This window comes from Erpetoichthys calabaricus, chromosome 7, assembly GCF_900747795.2.
Source record: "Erpetoichthys calabaricus chromosome 7, fErpCal1.3, whole genome shotgun sequence".
NCBI lineage: Eukaryota > Metazoa > Chordata > Cladistia > Polypteriformes > Polypteridae > Erpetoichthys > Erpetoichthys calabaricus.
Window position 1 is genome coordinate 185,158,336 of NC_041400.2, and position 18,486 is coordinate 185,176,821.

Here is an 18,486-nt window from a genome sequence, read left to right on the forward strand (position 1 = left end):
TTGTCCCTGGCTGCACAAGGGTAAAGAGATAAGCAAGGATGTGCTTTGTTGAGTTCCAAACTTAACTGATTTGGTATTGAAAAGGTGGTGGCTATATAAGCCGAAACTGTAAGTGATGTCATCTAAGGCCGGAACCGAAAGTGACGTCAGTCTGGGCACCAGAACTGGAAGTGACATCGTTGATGTTGAATCAGGCAGGTTTTCCCGTATTTGGCCTGCAAAGATAACAGAGCACCCCGCAACCCCCTGGTCTGGCGGGTAATTACCTCTACTTGGTCCACTCAGCTCTGTCCTAATTGCACGTGTGTGACACTATCTATCTATCTATCTATCTATCTATCTATCTATCTATCTATCTATCTATCTATCTATCTATCTATCTGTCTGTCTGTCTGTCTGTCTGTCTGTCTGTCTGTCTGTCTGTCTGTCTGTCTGTCTGTCTGTCTATCTATCTATCTATCTATCTATCTATCTATCTATCTATCTGATAGAAAATCCTCAAATCCAGGGGTGTGAAGCTTGTAGTGTCAAACCCAAGAAGACTCCAGGCTGCAATTGTCTCCCACTGGTGCTTCAATGAAGTATTGAGTACAGGTGTCAATGGGAGATTTCAGTTTTCTCTTTTTAATACATTTGCAATGAGAATTGAAGCAAAATGACACCTTTCATTATCCAGCTAAACAGATTACAAGCTTTTGAGGCAGCTCAGGCCCCTTCTTCAGGTATGTTGTAATCTATCTATCTATCTATCTATCTATCTATCTATCTATCTATCTATCTATCTATCTATCTATCTATCTATCTATCTATCTATCTATCTATCTATCTATCTATCTATCTATCTATCTATCTATCTATCTATCTATCTTCATACAGTGCCTTTCATATCTGTCTATCTATTGAAGTGGAAGGCTCAGTTATGGGATGCACTCTGGACCCAACGGAGGTCATAGCAAAGGAGCACTAAACTGAATTGCACTCAGTTGTAAATGCTGCACATCCTTTCTCTGACACACTAACACTGAGGACTTAACCTCAGTCAAGAAATTATTCAGCAGAAGTGTGTCAACAAAATGCTACGGAGGCTCCTTTATACCAACAGCATTATGATGGCATAGTACCTCACTGGCACTGGGACTGCCAAGTCAAACACTTCCTTTCTTTTTAAATTTTTTCTTTTGTTCTCATTCTGGTGTGTGTATATACTGTATGTATTCATTGATTGATTTATGCATGTATTTACAATGGTACAATGAAGAATTCATATTGGATTTTATGATGGTGAGGTGCCCAGGTCCTGATGTAACAAATCAGCCTCATGCCCAACTCCATGCTTTACAATACAGTTTATTACAGTTTATTTTTGTATAGCCCAAAATCACACAGGAAGTGCCACAATGGGCTTTAACAGGCCCTGCCTCTTGACAGCCCCCCAGCCTTGACTCTCTAAGAAGACAAGGAAAAACTCCCAAAAAAACCTAGTAGGGAAAAATGGAAGAAACCTTGGGAAAGGGCAGTTCAAAGAGAGACCCCTTTCCAGGTAGGTTGGGCATGCAGTGGGTGTCAAAAGAAGGGGGTCAATACAATACAATACACAGAACAGAACAAATCCTCAATAAAAAATAAAAATATTTTAGAAGTACGGAGCAGAATTTAACAGTAGATGATATCACATAATAAGATTTGGATAATTTTAGACTCCTGGAGACCTCATCCATCAAGCTGCCTCCCCCATTTGGCCATTCCACGGCTGAAACAGTGTTGGGCCAGCCAATCCGATGAAAGGACCCCTCTTTCTCACGATTCCTGCGATCCTCCATCAGGGATGACTTTACCTTAGGCAGGCAAAACAACTTGGCAGGTGGGCCATGGCACCAAGTGCCACATTTGAGTACCGAGAAGAGAAACAGAATAGGTGAGGGTTAGTATACAATTATAACTGTCATGTTACTTAAGTTTTAGTGCTAATGACTAACAACAGAGATGCAGTATGTACAGTTAATCAGCAGCTCTAGTCAGGGTATGCTAAACTGAAGTAGTGAGTCTTCAGCCGGGATTTAAAAGCTGAGACCGAAGGGCCATCTCTTATAGTAGCAGGCAGACCATTCCATACTTTAAGCTCGACCTCCCACTGTTATTTTATTAATCTTTGGAACCATAAGCAGACCAGCATCTTGAGATCTTAATGTGCGCTCTGGTTTGTAAGTCATGATAAGTTCAGACAAGTAAGCCAGACATCGGTCATTTAATGCTTTATATGTTAAAAGAAGGATTTTGAAATCTGCTCTAAACTTAACCGGGAGCCAGTGTAAGGATTTAAGAACTGGAGTTATGTGTTCGTATTTTCTTGTTCTTGTAATAATTCTCGCAGCAGCATTTTGGATTAACTGGAGGCTGTATAAAGAACAGTTTGAACATCCAGTGAACACCGCATTGCAGTAGTCAATCCTACTAGAGATAAATGCATGAATTAATTTCTCAGAATCCTGTTTATTTAGAAAGCGCCTTAATTTCCTAACATTTTTAAGATGGAAGAAGCATGTTTTGGAAAACTTTGTAATATGTGCTTTAAATGACATGCTAGAATCAAAGATAACTCCTAGATTCAGTAAAAGGGCTGATTCAGTAAAATTAATTGGGATTCCAACTGAGTTAAATGATGACAAAATATTGTTATGATCAGCGTCATTCCCTCCAACAATTAATATCTCTGTTTTATCTGTATTTAAAGACAAGTAGTTCTTATTCATCCACTCCTTTAATTCACTAACACAACTAATTAAAGACATCGGAGAAACTTCATCTGATTTAAATGAAAGGTATAACTGGGTGTCATCTGCATACGAGTGAAAATCAACATTATGTTTCCTAATGATAGATCCCAGTGGAAGCATGTAAAGTGAAAACAGTAAAGGTCCCAGTACTATGCCCTGCGGGACACCATATTGAACTTCTGTGTATAATTTTATCAGGTTCAAATGCAGTCTTTGGTTTTCCACAAGAGCTTGTCTTCTGGCACTGTGGCCAAATAACCTCACTAGAAAATCAATCACAATACATCATAACAAGGACTACTAGCAGTTTAATTTGGGATAATATTTGCCATCAGGTAATAAGGCTACTGAAAAGTCACATATTGTTATTAACTGAGAGACCCCAAAAATGTTCAAAAATACCCACCGGGGTGGATTTACCATCAAACCGCAGCTAATACTGAGGGCAAACACAGGATCTTAATAAAATAAAAAGTTCTATTTTCACAAAAATGCTCTGTTACACTATGAAGGGCACAAAAGAAGGCAAAAGTAATCCGAGACGAACAATACAGTAGTCCAAGATATGATCAAAAAAACAGAGCAGAAGGTCAAAAAAATCCAAAGAATCAAAATTCACAAGCAAAACCACAAATAAACTCACCAACTGTCTAGCGCATTCTAAGGAATTGCCAAGAATTGTGGGAAACCCTCACCTTTATACGGCTGGGGGTCCCTTCCCCTGGGGAAACACCCACATGACGCATGGAACATAACAAACACAGACAATAATAAAAAGAAAGAATAATGCAAATAATAAATGCAAGTAATATTTATAGAAACAACAGAATAAAAAAAAATGGAAAAAATAGACAGAATTTGAACCCCAGACAGGTGAGGAATTCTGGCTGAAACATAACACCCATTAACATGAGAACTGCATGAGTATTGTAAATAACTAACCTGTCATGTTTTATTTAATTTTGTCGTGTTATCTGTTTGTTTGTGTTATTACTATTGTCACTAGTCTGTAGGCTACATCTCACGATATTGAATACATGTAACCATTAATGGGGATAATAAATTCCTTGTGTGCCACTACTGTGCCTTGAAAAGATAAATAAGTCGGTGAATTTGTCAACACTGAGCTGCTTGTGCTGAGTCACACTAAGTATGAGCACCTGTGCACAAGTAAGGCGCCCCTGAGATCATAATCACTAGGTAGGACAGCAAAAGTGAAGCATTAATTACAGGGATTTACCAGTTTACTGAAAGAAGTAGAAGATAACGGCCCTGTTGTAGCTTAAGGAGGAAAACACACTGCGATTAGAGTGGAAGCATCCATTTCGACATTCGGAATGAAAGAGGGAAGGGAGCAAAAGCTCGTGATCATTACGGTTGCTTATTCTGAGCAGATAACATGCATACTTTTTGGTGTTACAACCCAGTTTTTCGGATGGAAGTGTGAGGACCCCGGATGGAAGTGGAGGGGGTCTTTGTGAATTAGATGGGATTGTCTGAGAAGGGGGAAGCGGAGTGCTCCTCATCGGTGAATTGAGAGCAATCGTCAAAGCTTGGTGGGTCACCAGAGTGTTAGAGGAATCAAGTTTCCACTATGGAGAATTAAGCACACATGTCAGATTGGGGGTTGGGGAGGCTGTCCAGGATTGGCCGCGATCTGAAGGTGATGTCGCCGCTGTGAATCGAGCACAATCATTGGAGCAGTAAGAGGGGGTCGGCGTGGTTTTGCCTGGGGTTGGCCACGGCCCACAGGTTGGTAAACACTGCCTTGATTCATTCAAGGCATTCTAGTTTAATCTGAGCACTTCATAATTATTTGGGAGGTATTGTAGGTGCCAGGATGGAAGAATGGGCATCCTGGCTGGAATTAAGGAAGAATTCATACCTGACCAAGAGGTCGTAATGGAAGGGTCGGGTGAATGGCTCACCAGGAGCAGGTTGCTCCCTCACACGACAGGTGACTGTGTTTCTCAGAGCTAAACCCAATCAGAACATCTGCACGGAGGCATGGGAGCTGGAGTCTGGATCCACAGCCCTGTTGAGATCTTTGGATACTGCCGGGGGGTGCTGCCCTAGGGGACTGGCCTGGTTTCTGCACATTCTGGAAGTGCTTTGGATGACTTGGGCATGAGACAGGAAGCAGTTCTCAGGTTGACTTTAAAAGAAAATCTTTTTGTGTCTGCTTATTTCACACAGTATAAATATTGAGTTAAAGCTGATGTCATATTACATGACCTCTAGACGTTGGGTATGGCAATCTTGTCAAATGCTGTTGCTGATCTCATTGCCAGACCATGTCAATTTACACAACTGAAAATCACTGGGCATGTCAAATTTAAAGAGCAGGATGACTTTCCACCTCAGTCTTGCTTGCCCTTTTTTTATTTTGACAGTCAATAGCATGTTGCCTGATGGTGCTAATGCTGCAAAAAGGATTCAGCAGCCATCTCATTCCCTTTGTTTTTCTTTTTCCATTCTGTTGTGATACATAAAGCACAAGACATCAGACAAACAAGTATTTTCCTCTGTTTGTGAGGCACAAAACACCTGCGTTCCTTATTCTTCGTCACTGAGTTATATACGCTGTACTTCTGGATGAGTACTCATTGGTTGTCAGCACTCAGGGACACAGAGCCCACCTCCACAAATAAGGACAAAATCAATCCTGTTGGATTTGTGGGGGGCGAGCCATGGATTAGGTGGAGTGAGTCGCTGGGTACGGTATGTCAGACTAGACGACCGACCTTCACAAAAGTACACCGCCAGCTACATCTGACCTTCTAAGATTATGAAAAAGAAGACTACGAATGAAAATCACTGGAAATGTCGTCTAATCATTGGAGCAGTGAGGGGGGTGGGCAAGGTTTTTTTTCTGGGGTCAGCCACAGCCCACAAGTTGGTAAATACAGCCTTAATTCATTCAAGGCATTCAAGTTTAATCTGAGCACTTCATTAATATTTGGGAGGTATCGGAGGTGCCAGGATGGAAGAACAGGTATCTTGGCTGGAATAAAGGAAGGATTCATATCCAACCAAGAGGCCATAATGGAAGGTTCGGGCGAACAGGCTCACCTGGAGCAGATCATTCCCTCACACGACAAGTGGCTGTGTCTGTCTGAGCTAAACCCGATCAGGACACCCACAGGGAGACATGGGAGTTGGAGTCCAGAGCCACAGCCCTGTTGGGGTCTTTGGAGACTACCAAGGGGTGCTGCCCTAGGGGACTGGCCTGGTTTCTGCACAATTTCGAAGTGCTTTGGACGACTTGGGCAGGAGACCAGAAGCGGTTCTCAGATCAACTTTAAAAGAAAGTCTTTTTGTATCTGCTTATTTCCATCCATCCATTTTCCAACCCGCTGAATCCGAACACAGGGTCACGGGGGTCTGCTGGAGCCAATCCCAGCCAACACAGGGCACAAGGCAGGAACCAATCCTGGGCAGGGTGCCAACCCACAGCAGGACCTGCTTATTTCACACAGTATAAATATTCAGTTAAAGCACTGGAGCAGTGAGGGGGGTGGAAGAGGTTTTGTCTAGGGTCGGCCATGGCTCACAGGTTGGAAAATGCTGCCTTAATTCATTCAAGGCATACTGCTTTAATCTGAGCACTTCATGTGGTATAGCGGGTCCATGGCTCAGAAAGAATGGCCAGTTTTAAAATAAATAAATCACCGCACTCAAGGCTTAAAGAGGGGGCGTGTAAGTGCGGCTGGAACGGTTCTCGGACGCGATGTGGCTCGGGTGTTTCCTCACTTAAGTGTACAGGTGAGGAATCGTCTGTATCTGTAATTGATGCCAGTAGCTGCTAATTGCCACACCTCTGCCACATCCCCATTATACAGTGCATCCGGAAAGTATTCACAGCGCATCACTTTTTCCACATTTTGTTATGTTACAGCCTTATTCCAAAATGGATTAAATTCATTTTTTTCCTCAGAATTCTACACACAACACCCCATAATGACAACGTGAAAAAAGTTTACTTGAGATTTTTGCAAATTTATTAAAAATAAAAAAATTGAGAAAGCACATGTACATAAGTATTCACAGCCTTTGCCATGAAGCTCAAAATTGAGCTCAGGTCCATCCTGTTTCCCCTGATCATCCTTGAGAGGTTTCTGCAACTTCATTGGAGTCCACCTGTGGTAAATTCAGTTGACTGGACATGATTTGGAAAGGTACACACCTGTCTGTATAAGGTCCCACAGTTGACAGTTCATGTCAGAGCACAAACCAAGTATGAAGTCAAAGGAATTGTCTGTAGACCCCCGAGACAGGATTGTCTCGAGGCACAAATCTGGGGAAGGTTACAGAAAAATTTCTGCTGCTTTGAAGGTCCCAATGAGCACAATGGCCTCCATCATCCGTAAGTGGAAGAAGTTCAAAACCACCAGGACTCGTCCTAGAGCTGGCTGGCCATCTAAACTGAGCGATCGGGGGAGAAGGGCCTTAGTCAGGGAGGTGACCAAGAACCCAATGGTCACTCTGTCAGAGCTCCAGAGGTTCTCTATGGAGAGAGGAGAACCTTCCAGAAGGACAACCATCTCTGCAGCAATCCACCAATCAGGCCTGTATCGTACAGTGGCCAGACGGAAGCCACTCCTTAGTAAAAGGCACATGGCAGCCCGCCTGGAGTTTGCCAAAAGGCACCTGAAGGACTCTCAGACCATGAGAAAGAAAATTCTGGTCTGATGAGACAAAGATTGAACTCTTTGGTGTGAATGCCAGGTGTCACGTTTGGAGGGAACCAGGCACCGCTCATCACCAAGCCAATACCATCCCTACAGTGAAGCATGGTGGTGGCAGCATCATGCTGTGGGGATGTTTTTCAGTGGCAGGGACTGGGAGACTAGTCAGGATAAAGGGAAAGATGACTGCAGCAATGTGCAGAGACATCCTGGATGAAAACCTGCTCCAGAGCGCTCTTGACCTCAGACTGGGGCGACGGTTCATCTTTCAGCAAGACAACAACCCTAAGCACACAGCCAAGATATCAAAGGAGTGGCTTCAGGACAACTCTGTGAATGTCCTTGAGTGGCCCAGCCAGAGCACAGACTTGAATCCGATTGAACATCTCTGGAGAGATCTTAAAATGGCTGTGCACCGACGCTTCCCATCCAACCTGATGGAGCTTGAGAGGTGCTGCAAAGAGGAATGGGCGAAACTGGCCAAGGATAGGTGTGCCAAGCTTGTGGCATCATATTCAACAAGACTTGAGGCTGTAACTGCTGCCAAAGGTGCATCGACAAAGTATTGAGCAAAGGCTGTGAATACTTATGTACATGGGATTTCTCAGTTTTTTTATTTTTAATAAATTTGCAAAAACCTAGAGTAACTTTTTTCACGTTGTCATTATGGGGTGTTGTGTGCAGAATTCTGAGGAAAAAAATGAATTTAATCCATTTTGGAATAAGGCTGTAACATAACAAAATGTGGAAAAAGTAATGTGCTGTGAATACTTTCCAGATGCACTGTATATAGTAGGAGCGTGAGTGCTGAGAGGGAGAGAAGAAAGATCGGAAAGAGAGAGAACAGTGGTTAGAGGAGAAAGAAGAGAAAGCTGGAGGCTGAGAGCTGGAGTGGGTGTGAGCGAGCGAGCAGGAAGATCAAGCTCACTGGTAGTTGCAGGCAGCTTGGAAGTGAGCCTTAGCGGGGTGTTTGGCCGGCATTCGGGGAGATGGCTAGATTGGGTAAGTCCTGCTGAAGGCAGCGGGAGTCGGAGGCTTGGGAGGTGGAGGAGTCTGAGCTCCCTGGTTGTTGGGGAATCTGCGTCTCGGTCTGGCGAAAGCCGTACAGAGCCAGGGATCGAAAGGTTACCAGACCAGAAGGAGAAGGTCAGCTGCAGGTAGAGCGACTCCCCTGGTGTAGGGCCTGGATGGGAGAAACAGGGGAGCCGCTAGCTAAAGAAGGTTTTTAAAGAAGGGACTGCTTCCAACTAGTATTTTAACCTCGGTTTTAAACGATTTATTGATTGGGATTTTAACCTCCAAAATTTCACTATGTTTTTAATGGTTTACTAGGGGGCTTTGCCCCCTGCTCGCTTTGCTTGCCAACCCCCCTGCCTGCGCTACACACCAGCCACTTCGCGTCTCTGCCGCTCACGTATGTGGATTTCACTTTCACCAAACAACAAATCCAAAATCCAAGAAAACTTCTTTGTCTGTGTTTTACAGATAAATTTTGTGTAAAGTGCGATACTTTTGGATGTATGGATTCGTATCCATTATTGGCTGTAGAATTTCTAACATGTCCGATCGTTTAACTTTTTCGATTCTATGTTGCATTGCTTCTCCATGATCGTAAATATAAACCTGACCGAATTGTGGTTTCTTTGAAATTAAACTTGTAGTAGCTTTAATTGTTGCAGGACCACAGATTCTCATTGCGTATGGTCCATTATTGTGTAAATCTATGTTTCGAGCTTTGTATGCAAACAGATTACTGTAGATTTCAATACTTTGCCTGTAGTGTTTGTGGGTTTCACTTTAAGCCAGACAACAAATCTTTTAATTCTTGCGGATAGGCCTCTTCATTGGGAAGAAACACTACTTTTCCCTGATGGCAACACGAATTAGACCAGCGTTTCTCAACCTTTAAGTATTTGTGACCCGAGTTTTCATAACAGTTTTAATCGCGCTCCCCTAACGTTTTTTGAAAGGAGCCCACTAATACCAATTTGTTCTTTTTTAATTAATGATATATCATAGATGCATGTTTTATTATACCTACTTAACTTTTATCGACATTTATCTAACTTTATATTTATTTTTCTAGTATCAGAATGTAGTTTAAGTTAATTTGTTTTGGTTTCAATAGATGTATTCATATTTTCGATTCTTGTTTTCTTTTTTTCACATCTTCGCGCCCCCCTTTTTGTTACTTCGCGCCCCTCTAGGTGGGTCCGCCCCACAGTTTGAGAACCACTGGATTAGGAAAACCTGTACTTAGCCTGTTATTGTTATAGTGTTATTGTATGCACAAAGGGTCCTTTTAAAATCACAAACAAAATTTTTCGTAAATATGCTACCATCTGCTTATGGTTATTTACTGCATGGAGTCCGTTACGGATCCAAATAAATAAATGGTTTTCTGGAATCATCAAGTGGATGGGTCTTTTGCAAACCAAAAATAGTTCCCGAAGAGCTACTCTAACACCTTTATTTTTTAGAGTGTAGATACAGTTACACAACTTCGTAAACTCCTCCTCACGACTACTTCATTATTGCTTTTGCGATATTGATTACTATGCTAGGCGGTGTATTACATGCATCGATTTGTCACACAAATAGTTTTACGCGTCTTGCTAAGTTTTTAAGGTAGCAACGGTAAAGGGTGACGCCAAAAACACAACTACGTGACAAATCGCCTATACCCTCTTGATTATTAGCGTCGTCGCTGCTTCTGGGCCCGTATGAAAGTCACTGCACTATTGATATGTCATGAAATCAGTTTTACGCGCATCACTACATTTTCAAACCCACCTCAATAAAGGGTGTCACCATGAAACATTGCCTTCTTATTCATAAAAAGTGTCAAATACCCGCAGTAAAAAGGTGATGTCAGCAGTGTCAAGGCGAGCTGAATCATTACCATATTTCTTGCATTAGAAGCTCCTCATACATGTGCTGCCCGGTCTGGGCAGAAGATTACGGGTCTAATCAAATAAAGAAAAAGAACGTTACTCTTTATTCCGTCACTCTTGTTTTGTGGAAAGGGGAACGGTGGCGATCGTCATATTTGAGCTAATGAGATTAATAATTCAAATGATACACACAGTGGGGCTTCGTGTCACAAGTGACGTCAATGCCCCTCTGCTGAGGAGGGGACTCTTTGACACTTGAGTTCTCACGGCACCACTTTGACGCAGACTTTACCGGTCGGCGAAACATATGATCATTTATATATTCATGTGAAGTGCTCTTGTTTGGTAGTCTGTGCCTGAAAGAGACAAGTAGATGATTGCGTACATTTCCTACAAATTTTTTGTGTACATTTAAAAATACGATTTGTGTAGAGTGTGTAAATGCTTGTATACTTCTGATCCTTCGCCTCTCACAAATTTAATTCATTTTAATTTCACTCATATGTGACACGCGAGCTTTTAAAAAGCTTTCAAATTTTGCTCTACATTAGACGCGGACTCTTTAAGTGCTACGGTTAGGCCACGCCCCATTTACCGCATTACTTCGTATAGCGTATCCACTACAGCTACTTCCCAGCAGCCGCAGGAGAGAACCCTCTCGAGTGGTTGGCTGCTGTGTGTCCGCCACCGACAGCGCAGGATCTGGCTGGGTGAGTGTTACTGATACAAAGACTCGAGTCACAGATTTCATCTGTTGAAAAATACATTTAACAGAACGCGATAGTTGAATGTTTTTTGGACATATATTGCTGCATCCGACCCTGTGTGTCCCCTCGCAGGCTGGTGCTTGGTTCTACGTGTGGGTGAAGGCAACTACAGCTGCTGCGGCAATTAGCCTGCCTCCGAACAAGTTGCGGTCGCTTGTTGAAAGCGCCGAGCGCTAGGCCGCAGTCTGGCCGTCTGGGACTGGCGGCATTTCTCCATATTGTGATTTTTGTCAGAAATTACTTCTCTTGAGAGCATTGATTTATTGCGGCCATGTTTTAACCTGCACTTAGAAGATATAAAATTAAGTTATTATTGTTATTCGAAAACGCTCGGGATCTGTTACAAAGCAGTCTCGTTCGCTTCCTGTAAGATCCGTCAACACGAACGCCAGCTGACCTAAGTCCACATTCACCGACGAGCAGAAGCAACCTTGACACCGACTCGGGAGTTCGCCGTCCGGCCTCACGTACTTGACAGCTCCGTGATTCGCCCGACTCGGTGATCGAGGTCACATGTTGCACTGAACGCACGGTAACGCGACTCTCACGAGTGCTGCCCGCACAAGGGCGCAGTTTACAGTTTGTTTACAATGCAGTTTATGACACTAATAAGTTGTTTGTTTTGCTAATATTGCACTATTTTCCCCTATCATCATCTCGTATTACGTGGCGTATATTACTCCGTGTCGCCAAAAAGAAACGTTAGCTCTCAACCATTTTATGTATGTAGCACCTTTCACAACCTTTTATCAATAGCAGCAGCTTTACATTAATAGGCATAGCGTATTTATTTTTAACTTAATCTACAACAGTGCTTTATGTGTTCATTTATGAATTGCAAGGCCTTTCTGCATTCAGCTCTTTGTCACTTTTATTTTCAACCGTATTTGTGTACGTGTGCTGTGTCCAGTGTTGCCAGGTACTTAAGTCAAAATCTTCCCCATTTTGGGAATTTTTCCAGCCTTTCTGAAAAAAAAAAAAAAAACTTTTAAGTATTGTTTTGTAATTCACACGCTTGATGCAGGCAGTTTTTAAAAAATGAACACTGATCTATTGTAAAGAAAGGTCTTGGCACTTGTGCAAGTAAATTATATTTTAACTGCTGAGCTAAGTACAGTAGTTAACTCGGAATACAGTTGTATAGTGCCTCACTGGGACTGTCAAGTCTGACGTCGTCTTTCTTTGTAAATGTCCTTTCTTTTTAGGCATTTTGGTGTGTGTTCAGACAATATTATGTGTATGTATATATGTGAGTGTATGTGTATGTACAGTATGTGTATATATATTGAAAGCTCAGGAATAAAAACTACTTTGTGATCCGTGGTTCATTTTTTTCTCCCTTTGTGGATCTCCAGCTGCTGATATGCAAACCGTATCACAGACCTACTCTTTTATTTATTTATATAATATATATATATATATATATATATATATATATATATATATATATATATATATATATATATATATATAATAACTACTGGTTAAAAAAAATGGGTTTCCTCTGGAAACAAATAAAGGTCTATCTACTAAAATATTTGAAATTATTCAGATGACAAAGCATTCCCAGCTTTCATTTGTGTTATTGTGTGCCATTTGCAAAACATGGGTTTTCTTTTTGTACTGCAAGGAGGAAATTCACAAATGATGGATCCCCTTTTTTTCCCCAAAACATTTTAAAATATAATTCTTGATAAACAATTTTGCTGATGGCAAAAGCGCAGTGAATATATTCTTTAATGATACTAAAATTTGTTGAACTTATGCATATGCATCTCTCATAGAACAGTCTTTCGGCACCTATAATAAGGAAGGTGTCTAGAATGACGCGATGCCCTATTGTTAACCCTCTTACATAAAGTTATTTATTATATATCACAAAAAGCTTGGTGAATGTATTCCTGAATCATATTAAGATTTAATGAACTTATGTCTCTCATATGACGCAGTCAGTCCGCATTCTAAATAAGTGCCCAGAAGTACACAATGCCCTATTGTTAACTCTCTTATGTAAAGTTATTTATTATATTTCAAAAAAAGCTAATTGAATATATTCTTTAATCATATTAAAATTTAATGAACTTATAAATTTCTTATTGAACACGGTCTGTCCGCATCTTAAAATAAGTGTCCAGCAGTACACGATGCCCTGTTGTTTACATAAGTTTTTTACTATATTTCACAAAAAGCTCATGAATTTATTCTTTAATGATATTAAAATTTAATGAAATTGCTGTATACATAGAGCACAGTCTGTCCGCACCTTGAGTAAGTGTTTAGAACTACATGATATCTCTGGTAGAACACAGTCTTTCCACATCTTATAAGTGTGTAGAACTACACAATGCAATAATATTAACTCTTACATTAAGTCATTATATATCGCTTTTTAAAATTCAATTAATGATTTTTGTTATTTATAAAGTCATATTATTGTTACTGTCCTTTTATATTCCTAAAGGCCTAATTAGAGCTGAACAACTAAAAATTTCACTACATATTGTACTGTATGTGTAGTTTGTATGCAACAAAATTTGATTTGATTTGAAGATTAAGTGGACTAATGTTGCTCAATTATGTGTGTGTTCGCCATACGATGGAGTGGTGCTCTGTCAGGTGCTCTTCCTGTCTTGTGCCCGATGATAGGCATCCCTCTGCCCTGCAACCCTGCCATGGATATGCGGGTTAGGAAGATGGACAGGTGGATGGACGGAAGCAGCAGTCTAAACCTATAAAGGCAGCGTTCTGTACTCTGAGATAAAGTTTTCTTTTACAATAATTCAAGATAGTGTTTATCCCAAAATAGAATATGTACTTGCAATTTCATTTACAAGCCAAATATTTTTATAAAAGCAAAAGTTATCATTTGTAAGTATTCAGAACTATGTACAATCTCTTCTTCTGTTCCCTTTCTCTGCCTGTTGCTTGATGCAGTGGGAGTTGTCATAACCCATGGTAACTGGTTTAATGAAATATACTCCAAAGACTTGATTCTAATCTTGCAAAGCTCTGACAACAACTTCACTGAAGTTTCTCCAAGTTAATAGCAACTATAGATTTGCTTTTGTGTTTAGACAGAAGTCTGAATCTTGGTAGTAAAGTTTGAAAAATGAGCAATTCAGACTAGGATGGGATGACGACACTACTGTCGGATGGCCATCAATCCCAGACCACTTCACCACTTATATATGAGCTTCAAGATGAGTGGGCGGAGCAATGACAGGTAGCTGTTGCATGGTTCAGTATGGCCGATGTTACATTTTGGCTGTAGTAACTTGTCTCATTGCTGCATCATGTCAGATTACACGACTGTAAAATCGCAGGCAATATTGAATTTACCGACCAAGTGGCAATCTTCTATTGCAGTCGTACTTGCTCCTTTTTCTGGCTATCAATAGTGCCTTGCCTGATAGAACTGGCACTATATAATGGGTATTTTTTATTTTTTTTTGGCCTCCATTCTGTTTTGTATGTACAACACAAGACATACGACAAAAAGCTTATCTTCTATTTGTGAGGTTCAAAACATGCAATTTCCTAGTTTCTCATCGGTACATTCTATATATTGTACTACCAGGTGAGCATTCACTGGTTGTCAGCTCTCCTGCACACACAGCCCACCTATCGACTAAAGACAACGGGTTTGATTTTATCGTAGCGAGTCACCCAATGACCGAGACCAACTAGTCTGTATTTCAGATTAGGTGATCGACTTTGCAGGAGCGCATCTGTAACTGCCTCCGGCTCTTTCTGATTATGTAAATGAAGGCTGCAACAGAAAATCACTGGGGAAAAGTCGAATAATGTGACTTAGGCTTATGTTGGTCATTGCTGACTTTGCTTTCATCGGTCATGTGGGGGTGAGGAAAATGTGGAAGATGTGAAATCCTATTTCTATAGGAAAATAATTCACATGACAAAATTCTCCTAATTTTTAAGAATTTCCCCCATGTTATATTTTTGACCCCCATAATTCCTCCCGATTTTTTTTTTTTTCCTGCCAAAAATGCAGGGATTCCCGTCCTGACCTGGCAACCCTGGCATTGTGTGCTGGTTTTGTAAATTGAAGAAGAGCACATAAAAATAAATCGAAGGCACAGAAATTTAATGTGATTGTGCTAAGCTCAGACCATCTTCTTGTCCAGGACCAGCCATCAGTATGTAAACAATGGAAATGAGTGGTGATTTATGGGTAATGGAGTAAACCTTGCATTCAATACTGATAATAGCAAGCTCTGGTTTCCCAATCCCAATCTTGTATAAAAGAGTTGAGGGAACAGAAATAGAAGTACAGTAATCCCTCCTCTATCGCGGGGGTTGCGTTCCAGAACCCCCCGCGAAAGGTGAAAATCCGCGAAGTAGAAACCATTTGTTTATATGGTTATTTTTATATTGTCATGCTTGGGTCACAGATTTGCACAGAAACACAGGAGGTTGTAGAGAGACAGGAACTTTATTCAAACACTGCAAACAAACATTTGTCTCTTTTTCAAAAGTTTAAACTGTGCTCCATGACAAGACAGAGATGACAGTTCTGTCTCACAATTAAAAGAATGCAAACATATCTTCCTCTTCAAAGGAGTGCGTGTCAGGAGCAGAGAATGTCAGAGAGAGAGAGAGAGAGAAAAAAGCAAACAAAAATCAATAGGGCTGTTTGGCTTTTAAGTATGCGAAGCACCGCCGGACAAAGCAGCTGCAAGGATGTAAAATGTAAAGGTAGTCTTTCAGCATTGTTTAGAGGAGCGTCCGCATCCTCTAGGCCAGTGTGCGAACAGCCCCCCTGCTCACACCCCCTCCGTCAGGAGCAGAGAATGTCAGAGCAAGACAGAGAGAAAAGCAAACAATCAAAAATCAATACGTGCTGTTAGATCTTTTAAGTATGCGAAGCACAGTGCAGGAAGCATATCGCTTGACAAAGCAGCCATATGTAAGCCCAGCAAGGAAGAGAGCAATGTGAAGGTAATCTTTCAGCATTTTTTGAGGAGCGGCCGTGTCCTCTAGGGGTGCGAACAGCACCCGTGCTCACAATATATTTGAGGAGTTTTATTTAATACGTAAGACGCGCTATGGTTGGGTAGCTTCTCAGCCATCTGCCAATAGCGTCCCTTGTATGAAATCAACTGGGCAAACCAACTGAGGAAGCATGTACCAGAAATTAAAAGACCCATTGTCCGCAGAAATCCGCGAACCAGCAAAAAATCTGCGATATATATATTTAAATATGCTTACATATAAAATCTGCGAAAGTCGAAGCGCGATATAGCGAGGGATTACTGTATTAAAAAATACTTAAGACCGGTGTAAGACCAGCAATGATTTATGGTGCTGAGACATGGATAGTAACAGGAGAACAGGAGAAGAAGGTGGGTGTGGAAGAAAAGTGATTGTTGAGATGGATGTGAGGAGATACAAAAATTACAGAATAAGAAACAAGACAATCAAGACGACATAAGTGGGAGAGATATCTAAGAAAGCACAGGAAAGTAGGTTGAAGTGGTATGGAGATGTAATGTGGAGGACAAGGGATATGTGGGCAAAAGAGTGATGAGAATGGAAGTCCAGGGAAGAGAAAGCGAGGGAGGCTGAAGCAGACTTTGATGGATAAAATAAAAGAATATATGAAGGAAATGGGTCTGACTGGGGAGAAGGTGCAGTTTCAGGCTGAGTGGAGAAGCTTGGTCAAGCACATTGACCCCACATAGAAGTGAAAAATCTATTTCATGCACATAACTTTAGATAACTGTGGAGAAAAAGGGGAATTTCGTCACAATTTAAGTGCCCAGGAAAGTACCTTTTTTTTATTCTTTTTTTTTTTTTTAATATTTTTATTTTATTAATTTTCATTGTAATCATTCCATACAAACAGATCAATTTATAACCCAACAAATTTGAAAACAAATCAAACCCCACCCCTGAGAAGGAGAGCTTAGCTAAAGGAAAATTTCTTTAAGCTTTTTAATAAGGCAACATTAGACAAAAGAAGGGGAGAAGTAAATATCTATATAAATAAGAGATGGAGAAGGGGAGTTAAATGCAATAATAGTTAATTCTCTTATTCTAAAATAATATTGATTAAATCCTGCCAAGTTTTGAAAAAATTTTGTACAGATCCTCTAACTGAAAATTAGATTTTTTCCAATTTCAAATAATATAAAACATCAGTTTCCCACTGACTTATAAGAGGAGAATTAGGATTCTTCCAATTTAACAAAATAAGTCTGCGTGCCAAGAGTGTAGTGAATGCAATCACTGTTTGTTTGTCCTTCTCCAATTCAAGTCCATCTGGAAGGACACCAAACACAGCTGTTAGTGGGTTAGGAGGGATTGTGATACTAAGGCTGTCTGAGAGGCACTTAAAAAATTTTGTCCAAAATGATGTTAGTTTGGTGCAGGCCCAGAACATGTGACCCAGTGAGGCAGGAGCTTGGTTGCAGCGCTCGCAGGTTGGATCCTGGCCTGGAAACATTTTGGACAGTTTTAAGCGAGACAGATGAGCTCGATATATAATTTTTAGTTGAATAATTCTATGCTTTGCGCATATAGAACTCGAGTGAATTCTCTGCTTTGCTACCATCCACTCCTTTTCTGATATATTGATTAAGAGATCTTCTTCCCAATGTCCTCTTGGATCTTTGAAAGGTAGGGACTCTAATAAGATTTTATATATTGCGGAAATAGTGTTTGTTTCCTCGGAATTGAGCAGTATTTTTTTCAGCATTGTGGAGGGTGCAAGGTGGGGGAAATCGGGCAATTTCTGTTTAACAAAATTTCTAATTTGAAGATAGTAAAAGAAATGTGTAGCTGGGAGGTTAAATTTTGAACGTAATTGTTCAAAAGATGTAAATATGTTGTCTATATAAAGATCTCTGAGCATTTTAATCCCAAAACTTTTCCAGGTATTAAAAACTGGATATACTTGCGAAGGTTGAAAGAGGTGGTTCCCTTGCAGAGGTGCCACTGATAAAAGATTTTCCATCTTAAAATGCTTCCTAATTTGGTTCCATATTCTGAGTGAGTAAAGCACAATTGGGTTATTAGTATATTTGCGATAACTTTCATTTATTGGAGAGCAGAGCAGGGAATATAAAGAAGTACTACAGGATTTTACTTCTATTGCAGACCAAGCCTGGGTATGTGCATTTATTTGTGTCCAGGTTTTTATGGCTTGTATGTTTGCTGCCCAGTAATAAAACTGAAAATTAGGTAAAGCCATGCCACCTTCTGCCTGAGGTCTTTGTAGGGTCGCTCTTCGGATACGTAGGTGTTTTGAGTTCCAAATGAATGAGGTTATTATTGAATCTAACTGTTTAAAAAACGATTTATTGATATATATATTGAAATGTTTTGAAATAAAAAGAGAAGT

The 18,486-nt window shown here is 40.7% G+C and overlaps 1 protein-coding gene across 4 annotated transcripts in view; it reads left to right on the top strand.

The window, feature by feature from the left end:
• Positions 1 to 10,948: 10,948 nt before the first annotated feature.
• Positions 10,949 to 18,486, top strand: part of aco1 (aconitase 1, soluble) — a 113,229-nt gene continuing 105,691 nt past the window's right edge. For all 4 annotated transcript variants that reach the window (XM_028805829.2, XM_028805830.2, XM_028805831.2 and 1 more), the window contains exon 1: positions 10,949 to 11,066. The gene's annotated coding sequence lies outside the window, so the exon portion shown is untranslated. The remainder of the gene's footprint in view (positions 11,067 to 18,486) is intronic.